This window comes from Macaca thibetana, chromosome 6 (genome assembly GCF_024542745.1).
Source record: "Macaca thibetana thibetana isolate TM-01 chromosome 6, ASM2454274v1, whole genome shotgun sequence".
Lineage (NCBI taxonomy): Eukaryota > Metazoa > Chordata > Mammalia > Primates > Cercopithecidae > Macaca > Macaca thibetana.
In genome coordinates, this window is record NC_065583.1 from 104329151 (window position 1) to 104353812 (window position 24662).

General features: G+C 42.5%; 1 protein-coding gene across 2 annotated transcripts in view; it reads right to left on the bottom strand.

The window, feature by feature from the left end:
* Window positions 1-24662, bottom strand: part of PDE8B (phosphodiesterase 8B) — a 344936-nt gene that overhangs the window by 243730 nt on the left and 76544 nt on the right. For both annotated transcript variants that reach the window (XM_050795661.1, XM_050795657.1), the window contains exon 2: window positions 12843-12979. The gene's annotated coding sequence lies outside the window, so the exon portion shown is untranslated. The remainder of the gene's footprint in view (window positions 1-12842; window positions 12980-24662) is intronic.

Genomic DNA, 24662 nt, shown 5'->3' on the forward strand with positions numbered 1-24662 from the left:
AACACGGATCAAACCAAAGGTGCAGCTAAGCTTCTAGAGCTGCCCCCCACCCAGCTCCCCTCCAATCTGTGTAGGTAGCTGGTATCACTAAATGTCCAAGCAGATACTATGAAGCTTTCATACACTTTCAGGAAGTAATACATTGTACCTAATTAAATGCCTCAGCCTTAAATGGTCCTGGCATCTTGCTTGAGGCCATTATCACACCTGGCCCATACCTGGCTCCTCTGGGGTGGAGGGATTCCGAACAGAGGCCTCCAGAGCATTTGCAAGGCCTTTCCCTTGTCGGCTGCCCACAGTGCTGAATCAGCCCAGCCAAAACCAAGACCAACAACAATCTGTTCCTGCTGACTTTCTCATCCAGAGAGAAAGTCTCATTAGATGAGATTTCTAATGGCAGAAAAGAAAATCAAGTCATTTTTAGAAATAAAACAAGAGGAAAAATTATTATTTTTAACATTAGCCATAAAGGCCTACAAAAAGGCAGGAATTCAGTATGAACATGGCCTTCACCACCTTCTTCTAGGAACCCAAGCATTTTTTCACAAAAGCATTCCTCCATGTGTGGACAAACTTTAAGATGACTCCCAATGATCCCCATCACCTGGTGTCCATGCCCTTGTGTTGTCCCCCTCCCCTTGAGTATGGGTAGAACTTGTGACTTGACTTGCTGCCCACCTATGGAACAATGGCAAAGGGGACCAAATGTCACTTCATAGATTAGGTTATACAGTTTTGCTAGCAGAGGCTTTCTCTTGCTGGCTTTGATAAAGCATGCAGACATATTGGGGAGGCCCACCTGGCAGGGAACTGAGGGTGCCTTTGTTCAAGGGTCCTGGGTCCAACAAACTGAAAGGAGGTAAATTCTGCCAACAATCAGGAGAGCCTGAAAGTGAACCTTTCCCTAACTGAGCCTTGAGATGCAACTGCAGCTCCGGCTGAGATATTGATTGCCGCTTTCAGAGTAATCCTAAAACAGAGGATCTAGTAAAGACATGCCCAGGCTCTGACCCACAGAAACTGTGAAATAATAAATAAGTGTTGTTGTAAACCACTGAATTTGTACTTTGTTATGTAGCAATAGCAAACGAATATACTTTGTCCTTCCACAGAAAGAAAAGTGAGGCAAAGGGGGGTTAGGTAGAAGGGCCAAGGTGATTTAAATTAACGGCATGATCTATCATTCTTTCACATCATAGTATTTTTAGGCCTGGGTAGACAAGGAAAAGCAGAACAGCAAAGAAATCAGAAAGTAAAGCATCAAGTGCAGGTTGAGATTTGTGGAAGGTAAAGCAAGGCAAAAGAAAAACTTTAATAAAGTCTGATGCAAAAACAACCCAACAGGTTAAAGGACAGTTTGAAAAACTCAGGGTACACTGACCCAGGTTAAAAATAAATGTTTTCTGAAAGAAAAATAAGTAAGTTAAAAGGAAAACAAAAAAGACAAAAACAACAACAAAGAGATGATGAGGAAGGATAAAGGCACCAAATCCTCTGAATTCCTCTTCTCACTATGTATAAAAGAAAAAGGAAAGCCATACTATTCACTCCCAAGAGAGTGAGGATTTTCCAGAAGAGCCAGTTAAGAAGTACTAGGAGGATGTCTGCTTAGTACATGTCTGTGGCAACTGGGAGTTTGTCTATTTTTTCCCGAGATATTGCATAAAAATTGACAGTATCTTCAAACCACTAGCCTGAGTTCTGATGGTTTGCACATACAGTAGTCCCCACTTATCCACAGTTTAAGTTTCTGCAGTTCAGTGACCCACAGTCAACAGTGGTCCAAAAAGATTAAATAGAAAAATTCCAGAACAAACCATTGATAAGTTGTAAATTGCATGCCATTCTGATAACATCTAGAGGTGTCCTGCTTCCATCCTGCCCAGAATAGGAATCGTCCCTTTGTCCAGTGTCTCCATGCTATATCCCCTACCTCCACCACATCCCTGTGAGTCACTGAGTGGACACCTTGACTATCAGTTTTCCTGTTGTGGCATTCCAGTGCTGGTGTTCAAGGCACCCTTATTTTATTTAATAATGGCCCCAAAGTGCAAGAGCAGTGATGCTGGCCATTCTATATACCAAAGAGAAGCTGTAATGCACTTCCTTTAAGTGAAAAGGTAAAAGTTCTTGACTTAATAAGGCAATAAAAAAAAATTGTATGTTGAGGTTGCTAAGACCTACAGTACGCTAAGATATTTTGAGAGCTAGAGACCACATTCACGTAATTTTTATTACAGTCTATTGTTATAATTGTTTTATTTTGTTATTTGTTATATTGTCACTCTCTTACCGTGCCTAATTTACAAATTAAACTTTATCATAGGTATGTACGTATAGCAAAAAAACATAGTGTACACAGGGTTCAGTACTATCTGTGGTTCCAGGCAGCCACTGGGAGTCCTGGAACATATCCCTTGTGAATAAGGGGGAGATACCGTATTTGTTAGGTTTTAAGTGTCTTTGGATGCCTCATGTTTAAACATGGTTTTTTTTCCTCCACTCCTGCTATCATACAGCGAAACAGAGCCCAACACTTAACCCGCTGGATATTTATCACCTACCATGCACCTTGAAGAGACTATGGAGTGGTAGAAGATTTTAAAAGAGGAAACAAGAAGGGAGAGAGAAAGAGGAAGAAGAAAGAAAAAGAAGGGACAGGAGGAAGAAAGAGAAGGAAAGGGAACTGAAGCAAAGGGAAGGAAGAAAAGAAGGAAAAGAGAAAAGAAACCAAGGCACAGAATTCCAAGTCTAGCTGGGGGTGGGGCTGGGGTATCTAAAATTGCACACTGAAGCTCTGCTCTCACGATCCCCATGGCCTCCTGGATAACTCCAAGTATGAGTTCCATCAATATCACACAATGAAAGCTTCTGAACCATAAAGCATCATCTCCCTACCAAATCTGATTCCTAGTGGTTCATGCTACTAGCAACTCTCCAAATTCAAACCATGGCCATCTGTTCTTCTCCCTTGTTCTCCATATCAACCAGCCACCGCTTCCATTACTGCGTCACTGCTCTCTGTCCGTCCCTTTGCACCCCTACCACCAGGAGGGAAAGAGGCTCAGTGTGGGCCCCTGTCCTCTCCCTCTGGACCAACCCAGGCGAGTAGGTAGTAGCCAATATGACATCATCCAACTGAGATGTGCCAAAGAATCCACCCTCCTCCTGCTCATGCCCATGAATATCTCCTCCACCCACATTTGACAGGGCTTGAAATGTCCTTAAAATGTTTTTTTTTAATTGCTTCGGCATTGCTCTATCCTTAAGTTTAAAAACTGTAAATGTTTCTATTTTGCAGTAACTCTTTGTGCCTTTAAAACCTTCATAAGACTCTGTTGATCACTCTCTTCTTCCTACACTGCTTCCTTGGGAAGGGTAGACAGTGCTGGGGTGATGGAAAAGGGCAGCAAAAGCAACTTCACCCCATTCACAGCTTTGCCTATGGTGCTGCACGTCTAGTTGTTTGGAATACGAGTGGGAGTGAGGTGGCTTTCACGTGACTGGTGGCTAGTTGGTTTCTGGTCACCCTGGATGTGCAGTGGAATCTACCTGCTTCCAATGTATAACTCAACAAGCAAAGATATGGGAAAAGAAGAAAATAGTTTTCTAAGAGGAAACAAATAGAAGCCCAACCATTCAGGACTGCAAGAGCAGCAGTTATCTACTGATAACCCCATTCTGGTTTCACTGATGAGGTTAAAACAAATGGGATGCACCATTTAGGTTCTCTTGAACAGGTTTTCAGTTTTTCTTCTTCAAAGATTGAAGAGGTTGATGACGCTAACAAGCTAACATATATAGGTATGTGTGTATCTATATATATAGATACACACATTTATATACATGCATATATATAAATCAGTGGTGAGGTATTTTATCACAGAGGCAAATTTATGCAATTATATATTCATTCATTGACTCAACAAATATTTTTGAGCAACTACTATATGCCAAGAATTATTTTAGGTGCTGAGGATAGATCTGTAAGATAAATTTGTAAGATGAATCCACACTTGTCATGATGCTTACATTCTAGTGGAGGAAGAGAGACAATTAGCAAGAAAAGAAAATGATCATTGTATCATGATCTGAAGATAATAAAACAACTTACTGTAATAGAGAGAAGCTGAGGTAGAGTCCACTTTAGTTTGGAAAGCCAGAGAAGGCTTCCCTGGGAGGGGACATTTAAACTGGCACGTGAATTATCCCAAAGGAGCTGGAAATGCAAATATCTGGGGAGAATAGGATTCTAGGGAAGGGAATTGCAAATGCAAAATCCTTAAGGCAGGAAAAAGCTTGGTGAGTTCAAGGAAGCGACAAGAGTCCAGGCCAGGGAGGAGGCCTTGGGAGAATTTTAAGCAGAGAAGAAACACAACATAATTTGCTTTTTGAAAATTCCTCTGGTCCCTGTGTGGAGAATCAATTCTAGGGATGAAGGGTGGAAGCTGCTAGGGCAGGAAGATGTCAGAGCCATCCACATGAGAGATGGGGGTTACTAGGGAGAAGGCAGTGGAGATAGATAGAAAGGGTCAGGTTCAGGATGCATGAATTTTGAATGCAAGGTTGACAGGACCTGTGATGGGTTGGATGTGGGGAGTGGAGTACGGAGAAGGAAAAAACAAGATAACCTCTAGGTTTTTGACCTGAGCTAATGGGTGGGCAGTAGCACCATTCTCTGAGACATGGGACAGGATCAGAAAAAGAATGGGTGGGAAATCAAGAGTTCTGCCTTGGCCTTGTGAAATAAGAATCTCTATTAGAGTGAAGATGTCAAAGAGGCAGCTGGATCTATGTGTCTGAGCTCAGTAGACAGGTCAGGGCTAGAGCCATAAATTTGGGAATCATTAGTATATAGATGCTACTGTGAGCTGTGGGGCTGGATGGGGTCACCTAAGGTGGCGGGGAGGAGGGGTGCCATCAGAAAGGAGAAGAGGGTGGAGAACCATACTTTGGGCCTGCCAACTCTTCAAGGTCATGCAGCAGAGGAGATACCAGCAGAGCCCAGGGAGCTGAGGCCCATGCGATAGGAGGAAAACCTGCTCAGTGAGAATGAAGCTGTTTCAATGACTTGTTCACTGATATGAAGAGCTAGAAAACGGAGAGCTCCTGAAAGATTTGACACAAGGAATAGACATGGAGATGTGTGCAGTATAAATAAAAACCTGGTGGTTGAGGGAAGCATATAGTGAAGACCAGTGGAGGAGAGAGAGATAATAACAATAATAATCCAGAAAGAGCTGATGAGAGCAGTGGCTTTGAGGATGGAAAAAAAAGGAAAGAATAGGAAAGGTATTCAGGGGTACGGTAGGACTTGGTAAGGGATCACATACATGAATGTGAGTGGGTGACTCAGTGGCTGTGAGTGGGGATGCCGCTACCTCCCATAAAAACAGGGTGGGCAAGAACAAACACTGATGGGGAGAAGTTGTGAGTGTGTTGACACCCAGGAAGGATACCTAATAGGTAGGAAGAAACACAGGTCTACAAGTGAAGGGAAGTATTTGGGTGACAGTTAAAAATTCATGCAGCATCAATATATAGGTAAGAGAGGAAGCTCTGAGACGGAGACCTACAGACCAAGCTTCAAAACAGACTACTGACCTTCAAGGGCTAAACAGAGAGTAGGACAAAGGAGACTTAAGCAGATGGCCGGAAGGTAAGAGAATCAGCTCTCAGGCCAGTGGTTGGTCCCAGCATAACTTCTTCCAGGCCAAGGACAGAGTGTGCTAATAGTAAAGAAATTCATCAAAAGTCAAAATGCCTTAAAGACTGCAAAATGGAGAGTTATTCCCTAACAGAAGTAATGTTCTCATAGAAAATAAAATGCACGCCACCCACCCTACCCCCACAAACACATATACACTTAACTCTGCTACACTTTCTAGAGCTAGAAGCATTTTTCTTACCTTTGAAAAATGAGATGGGGGGAGAAAGGGAGTAAATTAAAAAGCACTTCAATTTCCCAAATGTAACTAACAGTTAAAATGTATTTTCAGCAAATTTTCACAACTCTAGTAGGCTTTACATTAAAAAAGAGGGCAATATAGATAAATTAGGAAATATTTGCCCTTCCATCTTGACTCACATGCTATTCTCTATCTTCCCCTCTGTTTCTTCTCCCCAAATTGCTTTTTCCCCCCATTACTAGTCATAATACTCAAGTTAAATACATGAATATCCTAATTAACAAAACCTCTGAGAATGAAGCAATTTTGTAACAAAATTGCCAATATTTAAAAATCAGCCAATAACCACCTTCATAAGTCAGATGAATCAGTGTTAATATAGACCATGCAGATCAGTAACTTTCTGAGATCTTGTACCCAACTGTTGCTAGAGGCCAAAAAAACCAAACAAGCACAAATAAACCTCCTCACGTACTTTCCATTTGTTTGCAAAGAGTTGAAGATAAATAGTACTAATCCTCCAAAATATTCTGCAGTCAGATTTGTCTACAGGATCTCCAGCCTCTATTCCTGTACCTGTTGTCTCCTCCTTCCAACCCAGACACCCACTTTTGCTTTCCTGACCTCTCGTTCTCTTTCTCTGCCGAAAACTCTGGAGGAAGGAGCATACCCTCCGTGTGTTCACTGATTGGCTGATGGGACCACCTCTACATGCATTCACTGATTAGCTGATGAGACTCTAACCTACATATGTGTTTATTGGCTGGGTTATGGCACTCTGGTGTAACATGCATCCAAATCAAAGAAATGTGCATTACAAACCATTTGCTTACATACTTTTTGGGTGATGATGGTGGAGGGGTGAATGGCTGGTGGAGGGATGGAAGCCAGAAACAAGTAAAGAAGTGGGAAAGTCCTTCCATGCTCAACTTACCTACTCCGACACCCACTGCCTGTCCCAGGTTTCCTGTTGCTCCCACAGCAGCCTGTGCTCCCCGCAGTCAGCACTGGTACTGGTATTTCCTAATGTCTTATCTTTAGTTCCGACCAGACTAAGCTCCTTGAGGGCTGAGCCTGTTTATGTCTTATTTCTGAATTTCCAAACACAAAATCAGCACTCAATAAATTTTCACTGGATAAATAAATGGATGAATTAATTGAGGTTGGGATGTGTTACAATGTTGCTCTTTTAAGTGACTAGTTATGATTGAGGGACAGACTATCCTTTATCTCTCCATCAACATCAAATGTTCTTTGTTTCCTGAGAAGTGCTTAGAAGCTTTGGTGTAAAAGTTACTAGAAGCAGAATAACAAACACCGTCACTGTATGCTTCTCCTAGGTCCAAGAACGTTAGCTCCTTACCCTAACTTTGCCTTCTCCTGTCCCAAGACTCCCAATTGCATATTTTATGTTGTTTGGTGCTCTTGATGTTTCATCAGTCAAGTTATTCAGACAAATGTTTATTATGGGTCTACTAAGGTTCAGGCTCAGTGCTGGCCAGTGAGGAGTCAACAATGAACAAACCCAGTCCAGTCCCTGGGTTCGCCAAGCTTGCAATCTAGTTGAGTTATTATCTTGTGAATTTTCTCAGTCAGAGGCTCCTTCACCATCCACGCATTCATCTATCCATCCAATCGATTCCCTTTCTTTTTTTAATAAATAAATTGCTGAGAACAAGTTGGGTGTTTAGGACACACTTGTCAAACGAAGGCTGACTGTAGTTCGGGTTGTTTTGGCATTATAGAAATATTAAAGCTAGAAAGGATTGTGCTGGAGAGGCTCTGTCTGCCCCTCCAGATCACCTCCATCCTTCCTCCCTCGTCCTGTGCCCTAGGAGTCTGACCTGTGGGGAATTCATCAGTGGGTCCCTGGCCCTCTGGCTTCCAGTCAGTCAGGTTCAGTCAATGAAAGGCACGAGCACAGGATGGCAAGCAGGGGCTGGAGCTGCATCCCTCCATGGCAACCCAGAAGTCTTTCCAAGTTCCAATGTCGTCTTCATCCCCTGCCCCATTACCACCTGCCTAGGGAGTGGAAACGGCTTCCTGGCTCTCACAAGTCCACAGACACTGCACCATTTTTTAACCCTGCCCACACCTGTGTAAATAAGCCCTCACCTGTTGTCTGAAGGGACTTGGACACAAAACCTATCTCTTGCAACCTCCAGATGTGGAATCATAAATTCCTGAAGAAAAGGGTCAACTTCCAATCTGTGGCTTTAGAGCCGCATCGTGATTTTACTACTCCCAGCATACACAGACTGATATTTTTTAAAATTTTCCTTGGCCCAGACAGAATTATGCCAGGATTAAGGTCAAGCCTGAGGTGCCAACTGAAACAAGTGTACAAGGAACCAAGTGACACATGCTTGGCATTTCAAATTCTGAGAAGCCACAGCCAGTGGAATGAAGTTCAAACTATGCTGTGAGACTGACATCCATCTATTTCAGTTCTTTCCCCAAGTCATACCCCTAAATAGGACAAAGTGCCATTTCCAAGTGACCTCAAGTTTCCCACCTGTTTTGTTCACAAACTTCCATCTGCCTGGAATACCTCCCCAACGCTTGTTTCTGTTAAGTCCAATCCCTTTCCACGCTACAAGGCCTATGCAAATGAATTCTCCTTCATAAATGACCAAGCTTTCTCCCATTATTTCAATCAGAAAATAGCTTGTTTTCCTCTAGATACTTGGAGCATTTTGTTTGTACTCACCCATATCATAGACTTCTGATTTGTGTTAGAATTATTTGTGTTCAGGTATTTTTCTCACTCCCAAGCTTTGAAGAGTCCTGAAGTCAAGACAATGTCTTACATCTTTTTGTTTACCCTGATGGACTATTACAGTGCTTCAAAAATTGAAATTCCTAACTAAATGTTTGTTGACTGACTAAATAAATGAATGAGTGAATTAGCAACCAAAGTTATTTTTTCTTGGGACAGTGATATAATTTCTTCTGAGTCTCAGAAGACCAAACCATATTTCACATATTTATCTAGAAATAGCAAATTCGTAAAAGCAAATGGCACTATATTTGAGGAGAAATATTTTCAGATTGTTTCCATATGTGTTTCTATATATATCAGCTTATGCAATATTTTAAATCAAATTTAACACCATGTGGCCATGTATCTCCTAGAAACTCATAACGATGATTTAGTTCAGAGCTTAAAACAATAACAAGAAAGTTCTTAAAGGAGATGTGTTCATTTATCCTCAGTCCTGCTTATTCTCTAGAAGTTTCCTTTCCAGGCTTGGCTCAGATGTCACTTTCTATCTGTGACCTTCTCTGACATCCCCAGGCAGAACGGCTCCCTCTCCCGAGTTTTTCTTGCCCTCTATGTAGATTTTTGTTGTGGCTTTTATCCCACTGCTCTGTGGTTAATTATGTGTCAAGCTCACAGTGAGACCATCAGCTCCTTAAGAGAAGGGACCCAGTCTTGTTCACTTTTGTCTTCCCAAACTTAACATTGTACCTGGCACAGAGTAAGCACTCAATAAATGCAGTCTGAAAGGAATTGATCTAATGCCAACTGTGCACTCTGGCTCCAAAAACCTAATCCATGCTTCCTTTGGTTTAAAAACCTGAGACATTTATCAGTTGGGTATGATGGAGGAAAACACATACATGTCCAAAACTGCTCTTAGGAAGTGGCATCCAGATTTCTTAGCTATAGCCATCTACTCAACAGGACCCCAGTTCAGGTCTCAGAGGTGACCTCCACATTAACCCTTTTTGCTTGCAGGTGCAGGATAGCACCTCAGCACCAATTCAGGAACATGTCTTCATATAGCTAAAACAGGGAACTTGAGATAGAGCCGTGTTTCAAGTCAGGGAGGAGAGAAAACTACAGTGCACTGAGCATTTACTCTGCGCTCAGCCCTTTGCCTACCTAATCCCTTTCAGCACTCACACTATCCACAGGGTCGGCACAGTTTGATTAGCCCATGCTGCAGTAGCACACCTCCGGGGCTCAGTGGAACTATTCTTCTTCGACACACTACAACTGGAGGTGGCTTCGTTGGAGTGATTTTCAGGATGGCGATGAGGGTCAGGTGTATCTCTCAGATTACCTCAAGCCACACGGCTGCCAATCCGCTGTCTTCCAGACACGCAGACCTTTCCATTCCCTGCGGCCACCAAACTCCTTCTCAGCTCGGGTATTTGCACATGCTTCTGCTGCTGCCTACTCTGACCTCCTCTCCCACTCTCTTTCCATGGCTACTTCCTATTTGCTCTTTAGGCCAGTAGTTCTCAAAGTGTGGTCTCCAAATAGCAGCCTCAGTGTCACCTGGAACTTGGAAACACAAATATTTGGGGTCCACCTCAGACGCTGGGAGTGAGCCCTTGAAACCTGTGTTTTAACAAACCTCCAGGTGATTGTGATGTACATTAAAATGTGAGAAGCACCATTCTAGGCTTTATGTGTACCTCCACAGAGGGGCTTCCTAGCCCCCACCTCTCGAAGCTGAACTATGCCATTATGCTGTCTCATCTTATCAATAAAACACAGGTCTGACTGTGTTGGTGCTATGGGAAACCCTTTGTTTACAAAAGCAAGCAAAAAAAACCCAAACACAACCACCAAGGTAAATGTAGTGAAAACTTACTGACACCCATGTCTAAATATCCTGGAAGATTTCAAGTGACAGGAGCTGGCACTGTGCCAACTCTCAGGGTGTGGCTGTCCTTGTGTTTCTGGGATTTTTTGAATCTCCAGACTGTCGGTTTTACTAACTTGGAAGGCCCGAGGCCTCTCTTATCAGACCTCTGCATCAGAATCCTGAACGACAAATGTCTTCTGAACTAAGTACAAGGAAGTCAAGATTTCTCTGGAGTTAGAGGCTGAAAAACATGATTGCAAACCTGGTGAAAAGAGGCCCTACTGAAATCATGGCAGGTCTGCAGGGGCCAGGTGGAGCTTCCATTTCAGAGTGGGAGGAGGGACCCACGTTAGAAAGGCTGTGTCTGGACCTGAAGCCATGGGGAGTAATGGAGGGAGGCTGTTGATGGAGCTGAGGCCACTAGTCTGCCAGCAAAGGAAGGAGCTGCGGTAAAGCCCACTCTGTCACTTGCTGAACACACACATCATTCTCTTCCCCATCACAGGCACATCCCTAAAGGCTGCTTCTGCAGAAGGGATATGACTTGCCTTCACCCCAACATCCCTGACTTGCCATTCCATCCAGATCCAGCTCTGTTCCTGAATCTGCCCTGCCTCAGAGGGGCAGGAGGAGTCGGGTCCCACCAGGGCACAAGTGGCAGAGCGGCCCCTGCACAGGCAGTTCTGGGTCAGGGAGCTGGAACCACGCTCCTGGTGCCAGAGCCCAGTTTCATCCCCAGACGGCAGCCGGGGCTCTGTGCCAGGGCTGCCGTGCAGGCTCGCTGCTCCCTGGCCTCCCTCCAGCCCCCGTGCCCGGAAGGAACAGCCTGACACAAGTGAAGAGCGGGTAACTGGATGCTTCCAGCTCTGACTTCTCAGGCTGCCACGCCCTGTCGGAGTGTTACTCCTTTGCTCTGTTCCACAGTTAATTTAGTAATTTGAGGGAAGAGGGGCAGAAGGAAGATAGATATAGACTCTTATATCATCCCTGTCTTCAAATTTAAAATACTGTTTTCCAGGCTCAGGCACAAAATTACTTGTCTTCACTTGGTTCCCAACAGAGGAAAAAATACAATGGAAAATTAGATCCTGTGTCACAGTGTCATGGGTATAAATAAAATGAAAGGCTAGCTTGACGTCAGCAGTGAGGATTCTCACATTCCACTTCACTTCCTCATCATCAAACATTTGGCTCATGTTACCCCCTTGTGTGGTGGAAGCCAACTAGTGTAAATGGGTGGGGGCTCTGTGCTGTGGGGACTGTGTTTCTCCCTCAAGACGCCCCGGGAGTCCTGGGCACACAGTCCCACAGGGTGGGCCTCACTCCCTGGGCTGGGTGTTTTCTGGGTTTGAGGTGACATTCCTAGCAAATGTCACAATCCATTCTACTCATCCCCTCGATTTCCCCAAGTCTCTATTTTTCCACTCAAATTTTCCTGCTCAGGAGCAGCCAGCTTGTCTCTTCCCCAGACTTCCTGAGCATACACTGAGGGGACATTTCTCTTCCTGGAGAGGAGAAAGGAGGATGCAGGAGGGAGGAGCCGCGTGCCCCCTTGCACAGGAAGGGGCAGGTGTGGAAAGACTCCACCGTGCCCTCAGCATCGACGTGCCCTGGAAAGTGCTGTGCACATTGGCCAGGGTGTGTTGATGCATATTCTATACACAATCGAAACTTGGAACTATTTAAACAAACCCTGTGGTAAATAATTTTGTAACGCAAACACTCCCCAACAGATTCTTTTTTTTTGTAAATCTAGCTATTCCTCTATTGGGTTTTTCTCAAAGTGTTAAGCACCCCTGTGCCCCAAAGCCAAAAATAGACATGGTCTGGTGTACAACCCAATGCATCTTTATCATTAAGAGGCATCTGACTTCAAAGAATGCTGAGGAGTGTTGACAAGCAGGGCCACACTTATGAATACACCAATAACTGTTAATGCAATACAGGAATTAGAGCCTGCCATGACCTGGTTTAATGTCTTGGCGCTTAGAGCCATGTCACTGGATCTAGGAGAGTTGTGGAGTCTCTTCCCAATTCATATGAAGCCAGGCAAACTTTCAGAGGTTAAATCTTTGTTTTGAAATCACTACATCCAACAAATATTTGTGGACCCTACTTTGTGCTAGGGACCAATGTGGTGCCGGGTATACAGGAATGGAGATGATCAACTTCTGTGGCCAACTCCAGTCCAGATAGGGAAGGATGTGATAGTAGTGTAGGGAAGACAGTAGTCTTTGGGGTCCAGTAGATAAGTTTAATACAGTTCTGTCTCTTCCTGGCTGTTTGACTTTGGGCTTGTTACTCAGCCTCTCTGTGTGACAAAGTTGCCTACCTGAGAGGTTTGCAAGCTTAGTGTGAGATAACCAACATGAGGTGCTTCGCAGGGTGCCCGGGCCCTGACAAGTCCTGGTAAGTGCTCAGCAGCGCAGGCTCTTTTCCTGCCCTCTTCTCCAGAGTTGCATCTGCTGCCTAGAAAAATATATAAAAATAGAAAAGAAAATGACTGTTGCATATACACACAAGGGAGTGTACATTCTCTCATCCTACCCTACACACACTTGCACACATGCACATGCTTTAGCCTGGCCTTAGATAGGCATGATTATTCCGGGCCAGAGATCACAATGTTATTTTTAGAACGAAATTTCTAACTCTGCTTCCACTCAAGGAGAAGTATATTGGGTTGAAAATGGATCGAAATGACATTTGGTCATTTTCCTCTGTGTGTGTACTCACTGGGGCAGGATTTAGTAATGCCTAGACCGCAGGCCCTTCTCATTTTGTATCTCATTATGGTACTGAAAATGACCCGGTGGCCTGAATTCTGGGAGACCTATTTTAGATGATGTGTTTGCATGACCACAGAAGGTTGTTTTGTTGTTGTTGTTGTTTAATCTTTATCAAAAGAATCTCATGAAGAAATGTTGTTCTTCAAGAATTGTGCCAGGACTGGCCCAGGGCACAATTGTGAAGTGCAGAGAGTTTCCATCATTTCTTCTGCTTCTCCTCTATCTAAGCACTGAGCATCCAAATGCCACAGCTGGCTTCCAGAACCTTCTATGATAATATCTTATCTATTCTGATATAATTCAAGCTCTTACTTTTTTTTTTTTTTTTTTTTTGAGACGGAGTCTTGCCCTGTTGCCCAGGCTAGAGTGCAGTGGCGTGATCTCGGCTCACTGCAAGCTCCACCTCCCAGGTTCACGCCATTCTCCTGCCTCAGCCTCCTGAGTACCTGGGATTACAGGCGCCCGCCACCATGCCCGGCTAATTTTTTGTATTGTTAGTAGAGATGGGGTTTCACCGTGTTAGCCAAGATGGTCTCGATCTCCTGACCTCATGAGCCGCCCACCTCGGCCTCCCAAAGTGCTGGGATTACAGGCATGAGCCACCGCACTCAGCCTCTTTTTTTTTGGAGGCAGTCTCACTCACGATCTCAGCTCACTGCAACCTCTGCCTCCTGGGTTTGTGATTCTCCTGCCTCGGCCTCCCAAGTAGATGGGATTACAGGCATGCACCACCACACCTGGCTAAGTTTTATATTTTTAGTAGAGATGGGGTTTTGCCATGTTGGCCAGGCTGGTCTTGAACTCCTGGCCTCAAGTGATCCAGCTGCCTTGGCCTCTCAAAGTGCTGGGATCACAGGCATGATCCACCATGCCTGGCTAAGTTCTTATCTTTCTTATACCTCAAAACTCGCCCTTCCTATAATCCTTCCAATATCTATCCGCAAGATGGATATAGTTTAGCCCATGAGTACAGTGGAATTTTTATGCCAGTAGGGAGAAGTTTTTTGTTTTTTTGTTTTTGTTTGGTTGTTGTTGTTGCAGTTGTTGGTTAGAGAAGCCCTATTTTCTGTCTTAGACCTATTTTAGGGCACTTATCGTGCTGGGGAGAGAATGAAATAGGCAGGAGACTTATAAATCCATAGAGGTTAGATGTTCCACCCACACACTCAGCACTTTCTTCTTTTCCTTTGGACCCAGTGCTATGCTCAAGCAGGCCTGTAGTGGTTCATGAGAGCTGAGTATGAAAATTTCAGGAATTTTTCAAAATGGTTGTTAGACACTGTCATTTTAAAAAATTAAATTATAGAGGCAAGTAATTAAATATATTATATTGAAAACAAAAGTAATCAATACTTAAACCCCATCACTGCCTAATTATTTTATTATACTTTCTCTTATCAGTGCACTTGAAGAGATTTGTCTCTGAGATTTGTATGGTGGGACTATTGTATATGGTGTGTGACTGCACATCTCTTTCCAACTCCATGTTCAGTGACATCACGCTGGTAGCTTGAACTCAGACATGGTGGGAGCATTTACACCAGAGAACTTGTCTAACACTGTAAATCAGGGCTTTATTTACTACCCTTTCTCCTACCAAGCCAGTTAAGCATGTATCAGTATACCACTATTTTCACCTGTTGTGGGCCCAGGAGCCTGGCTCGTAGTCAGTTACGAGTGCCAATATCGAACTTCATGAATGTGGAGAGAGAAATGCAGAACTTCCCCAAAGCTCTGCCTGTGTCTTCCCAGAGTCACTTTGCCTGGGTAATTTCTGACCCCCACAAGTCACTCCTGCTGCATCCCTTCCCCACCACAAAGATACAAGCTCCCCCTCCAACACACACGTACACAAACTCTTCGTAGACAACACCCTCTGTTCCAGGTGAATCCTGTTAACTCCAACGCAAGTCTGGGAAATCTGAGAGTCTTCCAGAGTCGGGGACGGGTTCTAAAGCAGGGCAAATGGGTTGTTTTGGATATGAAGCTAGTGTGCATACCTTCTCTTATCACCATTTGGTCCTATAAGGTGAGAGAAGAGTGGGTCTGTAGCTCTTGACAGACACATGCTGAACGAGTTGAGTAAAGGACTGAGCAAGTAGAAGTAAACCTCTAGCTTTGACCTCTGCTTTTGAAAACACTTGGCTTTTTTTTTCTTCTGCAGAGTGACTGGGTCAAAAGGTATAATCCTTAAAAGAATTCTTCGTGTTTTATATTTTTATAAAACCTCATCACATTTATTATCGCATACAATTTTTAGAATAACACCAAGAGATAGGTACAACACACACATTACTATCCCCATGATGAATGAAAGGAGCCCCCAATTCAGAAGCTACCTAATCTACCACTGCCCACTTGGCTAGTTTGTAAAAGAGCTGGGATAGGTTCCACAATGCCAACTGGTTTTTAAATATGCCATGCCTTACAAGGGCAGGAAGCATGCGATGCCAATTATTTTAACCTCTAGTCAACCAAGTCAACCCCTGTGCTATTCACTCCCTCTTCTTCCTCCAAGGACTCTCACATTAACTTGGCACTTGATTCCATAGCATTGAGCTATTTAGAATTTCATCCTGGTCATGTGCACCATTTATTTACCAGGAAGTAAGATTAGCGGTTGGCCTTCAATGTCCTTAACAGGGACAGCAGAGTACAAAGAAGAAGACAACAAGGCCATGGGGTCACAAGGCCACATTTAACTGATCAGTGGGGAAAGCTAGAAGTAGTGAAGAAACTCTGCTTGTAAGGAATATGGAGTTCTTAAACTGTGACTCTACATACCATCAACTCCTAAACATTTTTTATGAGACTTTACTTTGTTAATTTCCTACTAAAACACTGGATGACATGAAGCCTTACTAATTTGCTGGCCAATTGGGCAGAGACTATGAAAGGGGGAAGGAGAGTGGCCAGCTTTTGCAAAACAGCTGCCGACCCAGTCCTTGGGCCAGACCCAAAGAACTGGGGAAAAGAAACTCCTTATTATATCCCTGTAATGAGGGTTTTTGTTTTATAAGCTGTGATGGGAAAAATTTGTACCAAACTGTTCATAGTGGTTATTTGATGGGAAATGAAGATTTTTTTAAAGTCCTACTATCACCAAAGGATTTTCAGTAGATAATCACCTTTTTTCAGTCTTCATTATACCTTCAGAAGCACAATAATAACACCTTAAATTTATAAAGCATGTCAACCTTTGCAAAGTGTTCTTGTCTATTACTTCAACTGAGTCATGTGAACACCACATATAAGAATCCTACCCTTAAATAAATGAAAGCAAAATCTTCTGAAAGACAAAAGAAATGTGGAGGGAGACATTACTCGGAGAGGGCAGGGATTACCATGCAAGCCATTTCTCCAACTCCCTCTCATCCTGTATTGCTGTGTTCCCCAAAGGTTCTCATAATTTTATTTCTGACCCTCATTTCTATCACAAAATTGAGTTCAGAAGGTACTGTTTGTTCTTTCTTTTGGTGTTATATGCCTGCCTCATGGGTAAAATCAATGGCAAATGGCTACTTTGAGAAATAAGACACAAATCATTTTAATGTCACTTTCCCAAGAGTAAGATCAGTGCTCCCTTTTAACCTGTCTTCTATATTTGAAGTGAAGTATATTTAGTATTTAAGTCTGGTTAAAGCAAATATGGGAACCAATTGTTTGTTCAAATAAGTCAATTACTACTAAGAACTATTGTGAATAGTTAATAATTCTTTGGGGACCACCTACAGACTTGTACCCTGGGAAAGGCAATTTCCCAATTTACAAATTGGATCTCTGTGATTTGCAAAAGTGGTTCATTTTCTCTCTGCCCATTGGTAAATCAGGGCCACTGATTATTAGATTGTAATGGGCTAGCTTGCCATTAGCTTTAATACCACTATTTCTGCATTCTCTCACTAAGTTAACATGATTTCAATATTAAAATGAAGAATACTCTCATGAACACAAACATAACATCAAGATTATTTGGTCAAAAATCAACTGGTTGTGTATGTGCAGGTCTATTTTGTTCCATTTACCTATATGTCTATTTTTTCCCTAGTACTACATTTATTTAATTACTATAGCTTTATTCTAAGTCTTGAAATCAGTATGAGTGTTCCAACTCTGTTCTTCTTTTTCAATTTCTTTTTTCTAGCAATTCTAGGTGCTTTTTACTTCAATATAAATTTTAAAGTCAGCTTGTCAATTTCTATAAAATAGCCTGAAGGGGTTTCGATTGGGATTGGTCAAATCTACAGATGAACTTAGGGGAAATGGATATCTTATCAATATTAAATTCAATACATGGACATGATTTATTCTTCTATTGATGTATATATTTTAATTTCTCTCAGTAGCATTTTATACATTTTCAGTGTATAAGCCTTAGATATATTTTATTTAAATTTATCCCTAAGTAGCTTAGATTTTTAAAGATATAAATAATCATTTAACATTTTTTATTTTCCAATTTTTTTGTTGCTGATACATAGAAAAACAATTGATTCTCGTACATTGGCCTTGTATCCTCCAACCTTGCTAAATTTACTTATTAGTTCCAGGAGAGTTTATTTATTTATTTTTAGGGACTGTACTACATACATGATTGTATTTTCCAAAGATAAAAATATCTTGAAACTTAAAAAAAAAGAAAACAAAAAATTTTTAAACAAGATCAAAACATTTGAAAGGATACCTAACAAAAGAAGATCTAAAAATACCCAATAAGCACATAAAAAGATGTTTAACAACATTAGTCATCAGGGAAGACAAATTAAACTGACAAGAAAATACCAAAAAAAAAGGTCCACTAGAATGGCTAATATTAAACATACTATAGTACTAAATGTTGATAGAGCTTTGGAGCAACTGAAATGCTCATCAATGTTGGTGGGAGAACAAAATGATACCATTTGTTTTAAGAGTTCACCAGTGTCTTATAAAATTATATATATGCTTAGGTGTATATGTATACATACATATTTATGCATGACATAGCAATTCTGCTTCTAGATATTTACCCAAGAGAGATGAAAACATATGTCCACAAAAGGATTTGTACTCAGAAGTCCATATCAGCCTTACTCATGAGACCAAAACTGAAAAACCTCCTGTTCATCAATAGGGGAATCGATAATCAAATTGTGGGATAGTCATACAATGGAAAACTATACAAAAATAAAAAGGAACAAACTACTGATACAACAGCATGGATGAGCCTCAAAAATATGCTTTGTGGAAAAGCATGTATTATATTATTTCATTTATATGAAATCCAAGAATAGGAAAAAAGTAACCTAAAGTTATGGAAATTAGATTCATATAAAATGGCACAAGAGAACCTCTGGAGGTGACAGAAATATTCTATATCTTGCTTATGGTCATGGTAATGTTGTTATACATTTATCAAAACTCACTGAATTATATACTTTAAATGGATGCATTTTATTGTATGTAAATTATATAAATTACACTGCAATTACATTGAAAAAATTCATAATAAACATCCAAAGAAAATGACAAACTGAGATTTGCAACATATAAGGCAGATAAGTTTGTAATATGCAAAGAACTCTTAAAAAACAATAGAGCTAATATCCAGAATCTACAAAGAACTTAAACAAATTTACAAGAAAAAAACAACCCCATCAAAAAGTGGGCAAAGGATATGAACAGACACTTCTCAAAAGAAGACATTTATGCAGCCAACAGACACATGAAAAAATGCTTTGTATCCTCCAACCTTGCTAAATTTACTTATTAGTTCCAGGAGAGTTTATTTATTTATTTTTAGGGAAATACAAATCAAAACCACAATGAGATACCATCTCATACCAGTTAGAATGGCGATCACTAAAAAATCAGGAAACAACAGGTGCTGGAGAGGATGTGGAGAAATAGGAACACTTTTCCACTGTTGGTGGGACTGTAAACTGGTTCAATCATTGTGGGAGATAGTGTGGCGATTCCTCAAGGATCTAGAACTAGAAATACCATTTGACCCAGCCATCCCATTACTGGGTATATACCCAAAGGATTATAAATCATGCTGCTATAAAGACACATGCACACGTATGTTTATTGTGGCACTATTCACAATAGCAAAGACTTGGAACCAACCCAAGTGTCCATCAATGATAGACTGGATTAAGAAAATGTGGCACATATACACCATGGAATACTATGCAGCCATAAAAAAGGATGAGTTCATGTCCTTTGTAGGGACATGGATGAAGCTGGAAACCATCATTCTCAGCAAAGTATCACAGGGACAAAAAATCAAACACTGCATGTTCTCACTCATAAGTGGGAATTGAACAATGAGAACACTTGGATACAGGAAGGGGAATATCACACACTGGGGCCTGTCATGGGGTGGGGGAGGGGGAAGGGATAGCATTAGGAGATACACCTAATGTAAATGACGAGTTAATGGGTGCAACACACCAACATGGCACATGTATACATATGTAACAAACCTGCACGTTGTGCACACGTACCCTAGAACTTAAAGTATAATAAAAAAATAAAATAAATAAATAAAAATGAAAAACAATAAAAGGCCAGGCATGGTGGCTCATGCGTGTAATCCTAGCACTTTGGGTGGCTGAGGTGGTAGGATCACTTGAGACTAGAAGTTTGAGACCAGCCTGGGCAACATAGGGAGACCCCAGTCTCTATTTAAAAATAAGAAAAATATTCAGGCATGGTGGCCCACTTCTGTAGTCCCAGCTACTTGGGAGGCTGAGGTGGGCGGATCCCTTGAGCCCAGGAGGTTGAGGCTGCAGTGAGCTATAATCACACCACTGCACTCAGCCTGGGCAACAGAGCGAGATACTGTCTCAAAACTAAACTAAACTAAATCAAAAAGAAAAAGATGTACATACTAATAAATAATTGCAAAACACTGAAAGGAGTAATTCATAAAACAAGAAATATAAACAGACAATAAATATGAAAAAGACTCCAACTCTTTAGAAATCAAGGAAATGCAAATTAGTATACGACAATGTACAGTTGACCCTTGAACAGCATGGGTTTGGACTGTGCAGTTCCACTTATACGTGGATTTTCTTCAACCAAACACAGATTGAAAATACAGTATTCATGGGATGCAAAACCTAAGAGCCAACTTTTCCTGTCTGTGGGTTCTGCAGGGTCGACTGTGGGACTTGAGTACCTGCAGATTTTGGTACAGCAGGGATCCTGGAACCAATCCCCATGCATGCTGAGAGATTACTGTAATTTATTATTTATCAAATTGATTATTTTTTTAAACATAAACACCTGGGCTTGGTGTTTTGGGAAGGCGGAGAGTAAAAGGCGCTTTCAGCTCTTTAGTAGTAATGTAAATTGGTACAATATTCTTGGAAGAAAACTTGTCAGTATATATGCAAACTCCTTTTGCTTTAACAGGATGCCTAGATGTAGGGGCTAGGGGTGGGCATGCCTGCATTCCCTCTTCAAATCACCTCTGGTGCAAAGATCCATAGGTTTATGCCTCTGTTACGGGTTTGTGTTCCAGAAAGCAAAATATAACCTTAACTTTAAATGTAACCATTATGCGTTTCTGTCCTGGGAAGTAAAATTTAATCTTAATCAGGGTAAACCAGTCTAGCACTGAGAAGACCCCAAATCTCCAAAGCAACCAACTATCAACTGAGAGTCTCTGGATATGTACCCTTTAAAAGACCAGAGGAGATCAACCCTTCATATCTGAGGCAGGCTCCAGGCTAAATCCTGAACTACAGAGCATTAGCCAGTGTGGGCTCACATGGGGCCCTGCCATTGTTAAGTGGTGCTCTCCTGCAGCTCAAGACTAGCACGGCGGGAGAGCAGGGGCTACCTGTATTAGTCAAGGTTCTCTTAGAGGGGCAGAACTAATAGGATATATACAAATGCACCAATCCCCAACCCAAATACATATATGAAGGGGAGTTGATTACATATTAACTTACATGATTACAAGGTCCCATAATAAGCTGTCTGTAAGCTAATGAGCAAGGAGAGCCAGTCCGAGTCCCAAAACTGAAGAACTTGGAGTCCAGTGTTCAGACAGGAAGCACACAGCATGGGAGAAAGATGTAGGCCGGGAGGCTAGGCCTGTCTCTCGTTTTCACGTTTTTCTGCCTGCTTTATATCTGCTGGCAGCTGATTAGATTGTGCTCACCAGATTAAGGGTGGATCTGCCTTCCCCCAGCCCACTGACTCAAATTGTAATCTCTTTTGGCAACACCCTCATAGACACACCCAGATACCTGTATCCTTCAATCCAATGAAGTTGACACTCTAGTGTTAACCATCACACTATCTATCACCAGGCTTGGCTCAATCGCTATGGCCAGGAGAATGGAGTAGTCTGATTGGCCAGCTGGTTTATATCCTTGCCCCTGTGGTGGAGGGTGACATATTCAATCAAGTCCCATTTAGACCACATACAGTAGGGCAGGAGTCCCCACAAGGGAAGGAATGATGGATATGCTTAAAAGATACAGATGTTACCACAGGGGGCAAGTAGGCATTCTCTTACCTGCATGCTCAGGCTCCCTGACTCCCTCCTGGAGTCACCGGGCCATTTCCCTGTGTTACCTAAGGAGTATACCATCAAGCAAATACACCTGATGTTGAGTCTCATGTGTTGCTTGTCATTCTATTATCCCCAAGAACTGGAAGAGATGGTCCCTCTTTCTCAGGTGTAGTGGGATCTGTCTTCCCTGCTGTGGGATCACACGTGATGTGTGAAAAGAAAGACTGGGGACAGGTCACACCCAAAGGAAAACCTGGAGTCCTGGAAGGAGCCTATTTCAACCTAGGAATGTGCATGTGTGAAATGAGTCAGCTACAGGTGGTTGTGCAAAGTTGGTAGAAGGTATTCCACCCACAGGCAGTCCACCCAGGCTCCATCCACAGGCACTCAGAGCTCCAGAATCAACCAGATGTCCTTCTCCAGTTTATACAAATCTCTCCCTTCTTTAATTTCCTGCTGCAATTTGCATTGGCCTGCTAGTGACCTCCCAGCTGGTCTCGCATTGTTTTAGAAGAATTCAGCATGTCTCCTTAACTAGCAGGAAAGCCACAGGTTAAATCCTACCTACTTCCTTAAGCCTCCCTTGATTACCCCAGCCTAGGATGATCTCTCTTTCCTCTTAGCCCTACTGTTTATACTGGCAGTCATCATTCTGCTTTGTGGCAGCTTTTCGCTTGTTGAATTGAATCACTACATATTTTTAGCATCAAAGTTAATTCTTTGTGCATTCACACTTTCCCCACACGGAGTGGGGAGAGAAATGGAAGTTATCGTCCATTTCTTTATATCTCCAGCTACATACAGCACCCAGTACCAGGCAATCTAGCCTAGTGGCTCAGAACCTGGGCTTGAGAGTCATACACCTGGGTATGAGTTCCAGTTCTGCCACTTACTAGCTGCATAACCCAGGACAAGTTATCAGCCTCCATCTGTCTTCTTTGTCTATAAAATGAGGATGAAAGTAGCCCCTTCACTGGGCGGTTGCAAGGATGGAGATAAATGAGTGGGAAGTGTCCCACACGGTGCCAGCTATGAGTATATAAGTGTCTATAAATACCTGCTGATTGAATGGCTCTGATAGAGGAGGGGCAGTCAGTAACTAGAGAGAGGGATGCTCTAGAGCAGGGCTGGGAAGCCAGAGCACCCGTGTTGAGGACCCCATGCTGTCCTAAATGGGGAGGCAGAAACCTGGCGACCCTGGGCAACAGACTCCACGGGACAGGTCAGAGTTCTGGTTAATGGAAAGAAATGTGGGGAACTGAGGTTTCATAACACAAATTAAGTTATTAGAATGTTACTAATTCATTCAGCAAGCATTTATTGAGCACCTATTGTATGCCAGGAAAATAAGATATTTTCTCCTTGGATACAGTTAAGAGAATAATAGCAAGAGTGTGTCCCGTGTCCACATCTATCCATCACGCCTCTATGTGCACATATAATTTGAGCCTCATGACTTCTAGCCTGAATCGTTGTGATTGTCTCTTAAGTAGTCTTCACAGCCACTCTCATGTTTTCTTTGTTAATCTATACAGAGCAGAGCTGGCCAAATGAGTTTTCTAAAATACCTGAATAATATATTTCCTTTCTAATCTTTTAGTGGCTCTCCACTGCTGGGATGTCTGTCCCTTCTGGGTCCCCACGCTCCAGTGTTTCACACTTCCAAGTATATTGCAGACACAATCTTCCTGTGTCTCAACCTAGCAAATACCTTTTTATTCTTTAAAAACCAGTTCAAGTATGAGTTACCCTGGGAAGCCTTTCACATCCATCAGAGCCACCCACTGTATTTAAATAGAGTGAATTTAATGCAAGGGATTGATTTTCCAGAGGATGGAAACATGGAGTCACCAAACAGGAGACAGTTTTTTAGCACCAGTAAGAAACTGTTACCACCCACAGGCTGGAGGGGCAATTGAAGGAAGTCACCAGAGCTCAGAAGCCATGATCACTCTGCTGAAGCTGGACCCCAGTGGACCTGTCTAGTGGGAAATGGGCTCATGGGAGAGACCATATGCTTTTAAGATTTTGAAGATGCCACTCAAGGCAGAGGAAGGGGAGAGCTATCCTGACTTTCCCCTTTTCCCATCCTCCAGCCTGTCCCAGCACCTCCCACTGGCTGAAACAGCCAGAAGCCAGCTGACACTGAACCTGAAGGGGTTGCTACACCCCATCCCTTACCTCCCCACCCCATTCCTGCCTCCCCCAACTCCCCAGAAAGTGGGTGAACAGAGGAAGAGTGAGGGGCGGAGCTCCTTCCTTTCCTGCCTCTCCTATGGTGATAGCCACCCCCTCTTCTCTCTTCTCTGCTCTCACTGTGATCCTGTTTTCTAGATAGCACTGATTCCAATGGGCTGTGATCTCTCTGTTTATAAGCCTGTTCCTTACTAGATTGTGGAGTTCCACAGGGTAAGACAATGGCTTTATTCATCTTGGCATCCTCAGCTCCGGGCATAATTCACAGTACGAAATAGGCATTTAATCGTCCTTGGGTATCTATTGAAAGGAAATTCCTGGGGTCACCTCCAGCTAGCTCTCCTTCTCCATCTCCTTTTTCAATCTACCTACCTTGACAGTCTGAACCTTCCTCAGCACTGAAGAAGAAACAAGGAGCTTGGGGTTCATCCACCTCTCTGAGTCTGCAATCTAGGGCCTTATATTTAAATTCTCTCAACAACAAATCACAACAGTTAATTACACTCAGAGCACCATCAACCTATCAACCTTCTACCTTCCCAGAGCTACATGAAAATTATCCATGGAAATTCCCCTGAATCTCAAAATACCTTCCCTCTACCACCCAAGAAGTTTCTGGGCCACCTCTCTCTGCTGTTAATCAGTGTGTGCT